Source organism: Lepidochelys kempii, chromosome 28, assembly GCF_965140265.1.
Source record: "Lepidochelys kempii isolate rLepKem1 chromosome 28, rLepKem1.hap2, whole genome shotgun sequence".
Classification (NCBI taxonomy): Eukaryota; Metazoa; Chordata; order Testudines; family Cheloniidae; genus Lepidochelys; species Lepidochelys kempii.
In genome coordinates, this window is record NC_133283.1 from 4,262,894 (window position 1) to 4,272,810 (window position 9,917).

A 9,917-nucleotide genomic window follows, 5' to 3' on the forward strand; every position below is an offset into this window, starting at 1 on the left:
TGAGCTGCCAAAGAAGAGATGGGAGGAGATGTCTAAGGCCAGCAGAGGTAGGGACAATAAGGAGTTTTTAAATACCAAGTTTAAGGAGGGTCTGAATAACCTCCCCCTTCACATCTAGTGATGAGCTGGGGGAAAGACTTCAGGAACAGACCGTGTTTACATAGACAGGCCTCCTCTGCCTAGGTATGCAACAAGTATCCTTTGAATAAAAAAAACAAAATATAAAGGTAATTCTTCGGTTTTCCTGCAGTCAGGCAAAAAAATGTAAAAAGAAAGGGTCATTTTTAAGCAATCATCTGTCACCACCCAGGGGCTGGGGAATGTTTATTTTGTTTTTCAGACATTTTATGGGCAAGCTGGCACCAGTGGAAGAAAACCCAGAACGCCGTGGGTCCCCTGTCGCAACAAAACATTGTGTTCTGTGTTTGTCTTGTTGTTCCTGTTATTTTGGTGGATACTGTAAATTCTTCAGGCGTGACACCCCCTTTTAATTGGGCATGTCGTGCTGCCCCTTTCGGGGCCAAGGGAAAATGTACCCTAATTCAACCTCTTCCACCCTCTACTCCGCCACCTCCCTCCAAATTACCTCTGACACCCCCATCCCCACGGTGGTCTACCCCCATCCAGAGACCTGTGGTTCTTAATGCAACTGGTTTACAAATGACTATCACTTTGTTCCCCACTGACTGGTCTCTCAGTACAAGATTTCCTAACTGTTCTCAGTTTACCAAAGTAGGTGAAAGAATGTTGCTATGAGGAATTTCAAACTCATTTGAATTGGATGGAGGGGAATTAAACAAGCACATCCGAAAACGGCGAGCCCTCACAAATTACCTCTGGGAAGGCTGAAACTCACTGCAGGAAGCTGACTCAGCAGCTCGAATCCAATACTTGGAACGTGCCCTGGGGCTGCTGGATGGGGGGGATTATAACAGGGGTTTGCATTTAGCTCAACCAACCTTTTGTTGGGAAATGTTATTCTAAGCCTCGATCAGGGTTGGACGAGACCTCAGGAGGTATCTAGCCCAACCCCCTGCTCAAAGCAGGACCAACCCCAACTAAATCATCCCAGCCAGGGCTTTGTCAAGCTGGGACTTATAAACCTCTGAGGATGGAGATTCCACCACCTCCCTAGGGAACCCATTCCAGTGCCTCACCACCCTCCTAGTGAAATAGTGTTTCCTAATATCCAACCTAAACCTCCCACCACTGCAACTGGAGATCATCACTCCTTGTTCTGTCATCTGCCACCACTGAGAACAGCCAAGCTCCATCCTCTTTGAAATCCCCCTTCAGGTAGTTGAAAGCAGCTATCAAATCCCCCCTCATTCTTCTCTTCCGTAGACTAAATGAACCCCGTTCCCTCAGCCTCTCCTCATAAGTCATGTGCCCCAGCCCCCTGATCACTTTTGTTGCCCTCCGCTGGACTCTCTCCAATTTGTCCACATCCTTTCTGTAGTGGGAGGGTGGGGCGAAAACTGGATGCAATACCCCAGATGTGGCCTCATCAGTGCCCAATAGAGGGGAATAATCACTTCCCTCAATCTGCTGGCAATTCTCCTACTAATGCAGCCCAATATGCTGTTAGCCTTCCTGGCAAAAATGGCACACCGCTAACTCCAGTCCAGCTTCTCATCCAGTGTAATCCCCAGGTCCTTTTCTGCAGAACTGCTCCTTAACCTGTCAGTCCCCAGCCTGGAGATGTGCATGGGATTCTTCCTTCCTAAGTGCACGACTCTGCACTTGTCCTTGTTGAACCTCATTAGATTTATTTTGGCCCAATCGTCCAATTTGTCGAGGTCACTCTGGGCCCCCCTATCCCTACCCTCCAGCATATCAACCTCTCCCCACAGCTTAGTGTCATCTGCGAGCTTGCAGAGCATCCAGATCTTTAATAAAGATGTTGAACAAAACCAGTCCCAGGACTGACCCCTGGAGCACTCCGCTTGATACTGGCTGCCAGCTAGAAATCGAGCCATTGATCAGTGCCCGTTGAGCCTGACAATCTAGCCACCTTTCTAACCACCTTATAGTCCATTCATACAATCCATATTTTTGTAACTTGCTGGCAAGAATCATGTGGGAGACCGTATCAAAAGGTTTGCTAAACTCAATATTTATCACATCCACCACTTTCCCCATATCCACAGAGCCAGTTATCTCATTGTAGAAGGGAATCAGGTTGGTCAGGAATGACTTTCCCTTGGTGAATCCATGTTGACTGTTCTTGATCACCTTCCTCTCCTCCAAGTGCTTCAAAACAGTTTCCTTGAGGACCTGCTCCATGATTTTTCCGGGGACTGAGGTGAGGCTGACCGGTCTGTAGTTCCCTGGGGTCTTCTTCTTCCCTTTTTTAAAGATAGGCACTGTATTTGCCTTTTCCCAATCATCCGGGACCTCCTCCAATCAGCAGAAGTTTTAAAAGATAATGGCCATTGGCTCTGCAATTACATCCGCCCATTCCCTCGGCACCCTCGGATGCCTTAGACCTGGGCCCGTGCACTTGTGCACGTCCAGCTTTTCTAAATAGTCCTTAATCTGTTCTTTCACCACTGAGAGCTGCTCACCTCCTCCCCATACCATGTTGCCCAGTGCAGCAGTCTGGGAGCTGACCTTGTCTGTGAAGACCAAGGCAAATGAAGCATTGAGTCCTTCAGCTTTTTCCACATCAACTCTCACTAGGTTTCCTCCACCATTCAGTAAGGGGCCCACGCTTTCCCTGACCTTTTTCTTGTTGCTAACATACCTGTAGAAACCCTTCTTGTTACCCTTCACATCCCTTGCTAGCTGCAACTCCAATTGTGTTTTGGCCTTCCTGATTACACCTCTGCATGCTCAAGCAATATTTTTGTACTCCTCCCTAGTCATCTGTCCAAGTTTTCACTTCTTGTAAGTTTCCTTTTTGTGTTTAAGTTCACCGAAGATTTCACTGTTAAGCCAAGCTGGTCGCCTGCCATATTTGCTATTCTTTCTGCACATCGGGATGGTTTGTTCCTGTGCCCTCAATAAGGATTCTTTAAAATATAGCCGGCTTTCATGGACTCCTTTCCCCCTCATATTAGCCTCCCAGGGGATCCTGCCCATCAGTTCCCTAAGTGAATCAAAGTCTGATTTTCTGAAGTCCAGGGTCCGTATTTTGCTATTCTCCTTTATTCTTTTTTTGAGGATCCTGAACTCAACCATCGGTCACTGCTGCCCAGGTTGTCCTCCACTTCTTCTTTCCCTCCTAATTCTTCCCTGTTTGTAAGCAGCAGGTCAAGAGGAGAACATCCCCTGGTTGGTTCCTCCAGTGGTTCCACCAGGAAGTTGTCCCCAACACTCTCCAAAAACTTCCTGAGGACTTGAGACTATGTACCATTTTCTGGTGGCTTGTTTTTTTACCCAGCAGGTGTGGGAACTTCTGGCTACATGATGGCTTTTCCCAGACTTGGTTGGACCGGATTATTTACAGCTAGCCTTAGGTTTGTTCCTGGACAAATGAGGGCAAGCCACAGGGTGCCAGAAGAACCAGCTGCAGTTGAAGAAGGGTGCCCTCAGCAGGGGCTGCCATATAGTGGGCGGATGTCAGAGGGCACACGGCACCTAATCAATGCCTTAGCATTGGATCATCTTTGGCAGAGCCGCTGTCAGGAGCATATTGAGTGACGAAGGCAGTTCCCTGAAGCAGTGGTTAACAGGCTTTATGTGGCTGTTGAATGGCTGCCCGTGGTGGAAAAAAAGTGAGTCTGTAGCAGAGTGGAGGTGAGTATGGACTGGGCTCTGGGATCAGGATGGGCCTTGATTCCCTCCTGCTGGTCTTTGTTTCTAGGTAAGAAGGGGTTTTCCACGAGCAACTGGGAGCAGGTCAGTTTTGTGTTCTGGCACTGTATCATGTCCTCCAGGTTTCTTGTAAGCACACAGGGCCCTTAACGAGGACTCAGTACTGAGAATTGGCCCAGAAAGTGTGCATTACTAGCAATCGCTGTCTCGTTGGAGTCTGGTTTCGGAGTTTTTTTGTTAAAGAATTGCCGCTTTTAGGTCTGTAATCGAGTGACCAGAGAGACTGAAGTGTTCTCCGACTGGTTTTTGAATGTTATAACAGGCTCCAACGAGAGACAGCTGAATTGGAATTAATTTGCAAACTGGATCCAATTAACTTAGGCTTGAATAGAGACTGGGAGTGGATGGGTCATTACACAAAGTAAAACTATTTCCCCATGTTTATCCCCCCACCACCACCCACTGTTCCTCAGATGTTCTTGTCAACTGCTGGAAATGGCCCACCTTGATTATCATTACAAAAGGTTTCCCTCCCCGCCTCCCTCTGCTCTCCTGCTGGTAATCGCTCACCTAACCTGATCACTCTCATTACAGTGTGTATGGTAACCCCCATTTTTTCATGTTCTCTGTGTATATAAATCTCCCCACTGTATTTTACACTGCATGCATCCGATGAAGTGGGCTGTAGCTCACGAAAGCTTATGCTCAAATAAATTGGTTTGTCTATAAGGTGCCAGAAGTCCTCCTGTTCGTTTTGCGAATACAGACTAACACGGCTGCGACTCTGAAACCTGTCAGTATTAAACAGTAACTATTTTAAAACCCCTTTTCTGCTTATCCCAATAATTCAATCAAAGTGCGTTTTAGGCTTAATATAAAAGTGGGGAGAAAAGGTCAATCCATTGTAAAGAGTAGATTAAAGAATAAATTAAGCATTTCAAATAATGTTAAATATAACAAATGTGTTTTGACTTTATAAGGGGGGGGGCGCACTCGGAGGCTTGCTTTGTGAACGGGGTCACCAATTTAAAAAGTTTGAGAACCCCTGGGTTACACAGGGAAAGGGGAGAGAGAGACACTGAAAAGGGCCTGCAGGGGAAATACCTGGGGAGAGAGGTTGCCAGCTCCCAAATCTGCCCCGCTCCATGTACTGCCCCATCCTTGGGCTGATCATCCCAGTGCTGTGGGCCTGGATCTCCAAAGCCCAGGACATCACAAATCCCCCTCTCTGCCAAGGGCAGAGACGATTCCTTCAGGCCAGGCCCCTTCCTCACTGAATAATTGCACACATTCATTGGTGCTCCTCTCCCCTGCTTCTTTCTGTAACCCTTCTGCCAGTTGCAGTCGGCAGCAACACGGCCCAGGTTCAATATCTAGGGGCTCCTTTTCAACAACACAACAAAGAACCCGCTCGAGCCCTGACCCAGTAACCTGGGACCAGGGCCACCCAGAGGATTCAGGGGACCTGGGATCTTCGGCGGCGGGGGTCCTTCCGCTCTGGGTCTTCGGGGCACTTCGCTGAAGTCACGGAGCGGAAGAACCCCTTGCTGCCGAAGAGCTGGAGCAGAGGCAGGTCTTCTGCAGTGGGTCCTTCACTCTGGGTGTGTTCGGCGGCACTGAGGGACCCGCAGCTGCAGTGCCGCCAAAAACTCTCATGGGGGCCCCTGAAAACTCCCGTGGGGGCCTGGGGCAAATTGCCCCACTTGCCCCCACCCCCCATCTGGGTGGCCCTGCCCGGGACAATTCCACACCACCCCCTGGGTGCCTCTTGAGGGAATGCTTCCCCCCTTACAAGCACCGAGTCTGAGGCTGTGTCTACACTCCCAATGCCAACGACGGGTTTCGCTCAGTAACGATCCACAGCCGTGCAGGCTGACACCCATTCGTTTTCATCCTCGGGCTCAGGAAAACCACAAAAGCCTCTTCTTTTGTAGGGGGCCAGGCAAAAATAAGGTGACACTAAATTATCCTAGGTTTAGGCTGGATATTAGGAAACACTTTTTCCCTAGGAGGGTGGTGAAACACTGGAATGGGTTCCCTAGAGAGGTGGTGGAATCTCCTTCCTTAGATATTTTTAAGGTCAGGCTTGACAAAGCCCTGGCTGGGATGATTTAGTTGGGGGTTGGCCCTGTTTTGAGCAGGGGGTCGGACTAGATACCTCCTGAGGGCCCTTCCCACCCTGATCTTCTATGATTCTATGATTCTGATTGCTGAAAGCAGGTTCAGGGGGTTGCGTATTTTTGAAAGAAAAAAGCGATGCTGAAAAAAGGAACACAGACAAAAATTGTCGGTAAAGGCTAATGTCCTGAATGGGAACTCAGCAGCGGTTTGTAACTGGGGGAGGCGTACAGTCTGAATGTGTATGACCCGACCCCATCCCCCACTCCCTCCCCGCCTAGCAGGAGGGCTTGGTACTCTCTCTGTGCATCGGTGTGATGGCTGAGGGGTTGACCAAGCAGTGACCATCCAAGGAGGTTCCCTGAGTAGGCTGCACTCCTGAGGAGATTCTGTGCACGATATTTTAAAATTCTGCACGTTTTATTTGTCAGTAAATACATGTGGAGGCTCCAGCTCAGCAGTGAGGAGCACAGGCTGCTGGATGAAAGGAGGTGGGAGATCACCCTGCAGTCCCCTCTCCCCTCCTGGGAAACAGACTTCGTGGCGAGGCTGCACCCCTCTGCTGCCTACACCAGGAGCCCAAACCGACTCCCCAGAACTGCTCAGGAGGGGTGCGTGACCACTCTTGTGGCTCCCCTTTGCTCCCGCCCATCAGAAAGCCATTTTTCCTGCAGGGAAGCAAAGAAATCTACGGGGGGACATGCATTCTGCGCGTGCGCAGTGGTGCAGAATTACCCCCGGAGTAAAGTTTGAATCTTGCAGGTGGCTTTGCAGAGTATGAATCAGACTGCCTGTGCCCCAGAAATACCACTCTGCTCTTCCAGGAAAAAAGTCCCTCCTGCAAAAGAAGTCACATGACTGGAGTCATAGCTAAGGCTCCTGGGTATTGTTAGTAAAAGTCGTGGACAGGTCATGGCCCCTGACCTATACCATAAATACCCCTGATTGAATCTTGGGGGGGGGAATGTGGGGGGCCCACAGCACCAGCTGTGGGGAGGGGAAGCTCCAGGGGGTCCACTGTGCCGCTGGGGAGGGGCCATTTCCTGCCCATTTCCCTTCTGGCTGGAGCATGAGGAGAGTGTGTTTGTGGTTAATGACGTTGCTGTCGACTATTTCCATTCCCCACCTCAACAATTCGGACAGTCCCTTTTCCCGTCGTATCACCAACACCTCAGCGACGACAATAGCAGGGGGCAGGGTTTTGCTGGGATGCTAAGACTTTCCAGGAGGTTGGTGGCACCTTTCTTTCCTCCCCAGGGAGTAAACTCTGCTTCTTATTCCATCCTTGACCTTTCAAGGAACAGCAGCAGCAGCAGGAAGAAAGAGGAGAGGGAATATCTCACTGCCAGGGCTGAAGGTGGCCACGTCCTCTCTGTCTCACCATTGCCATTGCAGGAGAAAAGGTTTCAATGGAACTGAATGCCCTGGCTCAGACAAGAGACACAGGGAGGTTTTCCTGTTCATGCATCTGTGCAAAGGGAATTGTGTCGCTGTGTGAAACTGAGGAGGGACATGAAACGCCTACACGGGGGCACAATGCCCTAAAGGATGGGCGTGAAGGAATCAGGCTGAGCAATGATTGAAATGGACTCACCTGGGATTGAAATGACATTTGTTTCTTTCCCACAAATGGCGAGAAATGTGACATTAATTCAGATGCGGGACTGAGGTTTCTTTAGCTCTTTGTAGAAACTTGAACTTGATTCCCAGGAAGGATAAGAGGGAAAGTCTGTCACTCTGGCCACTGCTGGGGGGGCCCTCTGCCACTCTGGCTGCCCTGGGACAGCTGCCGGGAGCCACGGGGCTCTGGCTGGGGAGAGCCGCATTGGCCACTGCTCAGGCCGTCCCCAGAGCCAGCCGCCCGGGGCCGTCCCAGCAGCGGCCGGTGTGGCTGCCCCCCAGGGCCGCCTGAGCAGCTGGCTCCGGGCGATTTAAAAGGGCCCAGGGGCCCCTGCCGCCACTCCCGGGGCTAACGTGGCTTCCTGCCCACCCTTGCTCCAGGCGGAGCGCCCCTCCCAGAAGCGTCTGGCACATCCCTGCAGCCCCTGTGTGGGGGGTGTCTCTGGCACACTGCCCCTGCGCCGAGCACCAATTCTGCCACTGTAAAGCTGCGGCCAACGGGAGCTGCAGGGGTGGGGCCTGTGGGCGCCCGGAGACCCTCCGCCCCCCCCACCGGCCACTTTGGAGCTGCTGCCAGATGGGGGTGCGGGTCACTTTCAGGAGCCACCCAAGATAAGTGCCACACCCCAACCCTCTGCCCCAGCCCAGATCCCTCACCCCACCCACACCCAAACTCCCTTCCAGAGCCTGCCAGTGTCCCCCCCAACCCCCTGCCCCAGGCCAGAGCCCACAACTCCCTCCCAGAGCCCAGCCCCCCTCCTGCACCCAAACTCCCTCCCAGAGCCTGCCAGTGTCCCCGCCTTCCCCCCAACCCCCTGCCCCAGGCCAGAGCCCACAACTCCCTCCCAGAGCCCACCCCCCTCCTGCACCCAAACTCCCTCCCAGAGCCTGCCAGTGTCCCCCCCTGCACCCCAACCCCCTGCCCCAGCCCAGACCCCACACCTCCCTCCCAGAGCCCACCCCCCCTCCTGCACCCAAACTCCCTCCCAGAGCCTGCCAGTGTCCCCCCCCTGCCCCCCAACCCCCTGCCCCAGCCCAGAGCCCACAACTCCCTCCCAGAGCCCACCCCCCCTCCTGCACCCAAACTCCCTCCCAGAGCCTGCCAGTGTCCCCCCCTGCACCCCAACCCCCTGCCCCAGCCCAGAGCCCACAACTCCCTCCCAGAGCCCACCCCCACTCCTGCACCCAAACTCCCTCCCAGAGCCTGCCAGTGTCCCCCCCTGCCCCCCAATGCCCTGCCCCAGCCCAGAGCCCACAACTCCCTCCCAGAGCCCACCCCCCCTGCACCCAAACTCCCTCCCAGAGCCTGCCAGTGTCCCCCCCTGCCCCCCAATGCCCTGCCCCAGCCCAGAGCCCACAACTCCCTCCCAGATCCCACCCCCCCCTGCACCCAAACTCCCTCCCAGAGCCTGCCAGTGTCCCCCCCCCCCACCCGCAACGGCCTGCCCCAGCCCAGACCCCACACCTCCTGGATCCAAACTCCCTCCCAGAGCCTGCCAGTGTCCCCCCCTGCCCCCAACCCCCTGCCCCAGCCCAGAGCCCACAACTCCCTCCCAGAGCCCACCCCCCCTCCTGCACCCAAACTCCCTCCCAGAGCCTGCCAGTGTCCCCCCCTGCCCCCCAATGCCCTGCCCCAGCCCAGAGCCCACAACTCCCTCCCAGAGCCCACCCCCTCTGCACCCAAACTCCCTCCCAGAGCCTGCCAGTGTCCCGTCCCCCCCCAACGGCCTGCCCCAGCCCAGACCCCACACCTCCTGGATCCAAACTCCCTCCCAGAGCCTGCCAGTGTCCCCCCCTGCCCCCAACCCCCTGCCCCAGCCCAGAGCCCACAACTCCCTCCCAGAGCCCACCCCCCCTGCACCCAAACTCCCTCCCAGAGCCTGCCAGTGTCCCCCCCTGCACCCCAACCCCCTGCCCCAGCCCAGAGCCCACAACTCCCTCCCAGAGCCCACCCCCCCTGCACCCAAACTCCCTCCCAGAGCCTGCCAGTGTCCCGTCCCCCCCCAACGGCCTGCCCCAGCCCAGTCCCCACACCTCCTGGATCCAAACTCCCTCCCAGAGCCTGCCAGTGTCCCCCCCTGCCCCCAACCCCCTGCCCCAGCCCAGAGCCCACAACTCCCTCCCAGAGCCCACCCCCCCTCCTGCACCCAAACTCCCTCCCAGAGCCTGCCAGTGTCCCCCCCTGCCCCCCAACCCCCTGCCCCAGCCCAGAGCCCACCCCCCCCCGCACCCAAACTCCCTCCCAGAGCCTTAGGCGGAGCTGTGGGGGTGCGGGAGGGAGAGGGGAGGAACGGGGCAGGACTTGGACCCATTCTGGGCAGCACCAAAACTTATATAAACCTGGCCCCCCTGAGCCAGAGCCAGACCGTGCAGAGCTCTCTCCTGACAGGAGGGGACTCTGGGGGAGAGGGTGGCTGCGG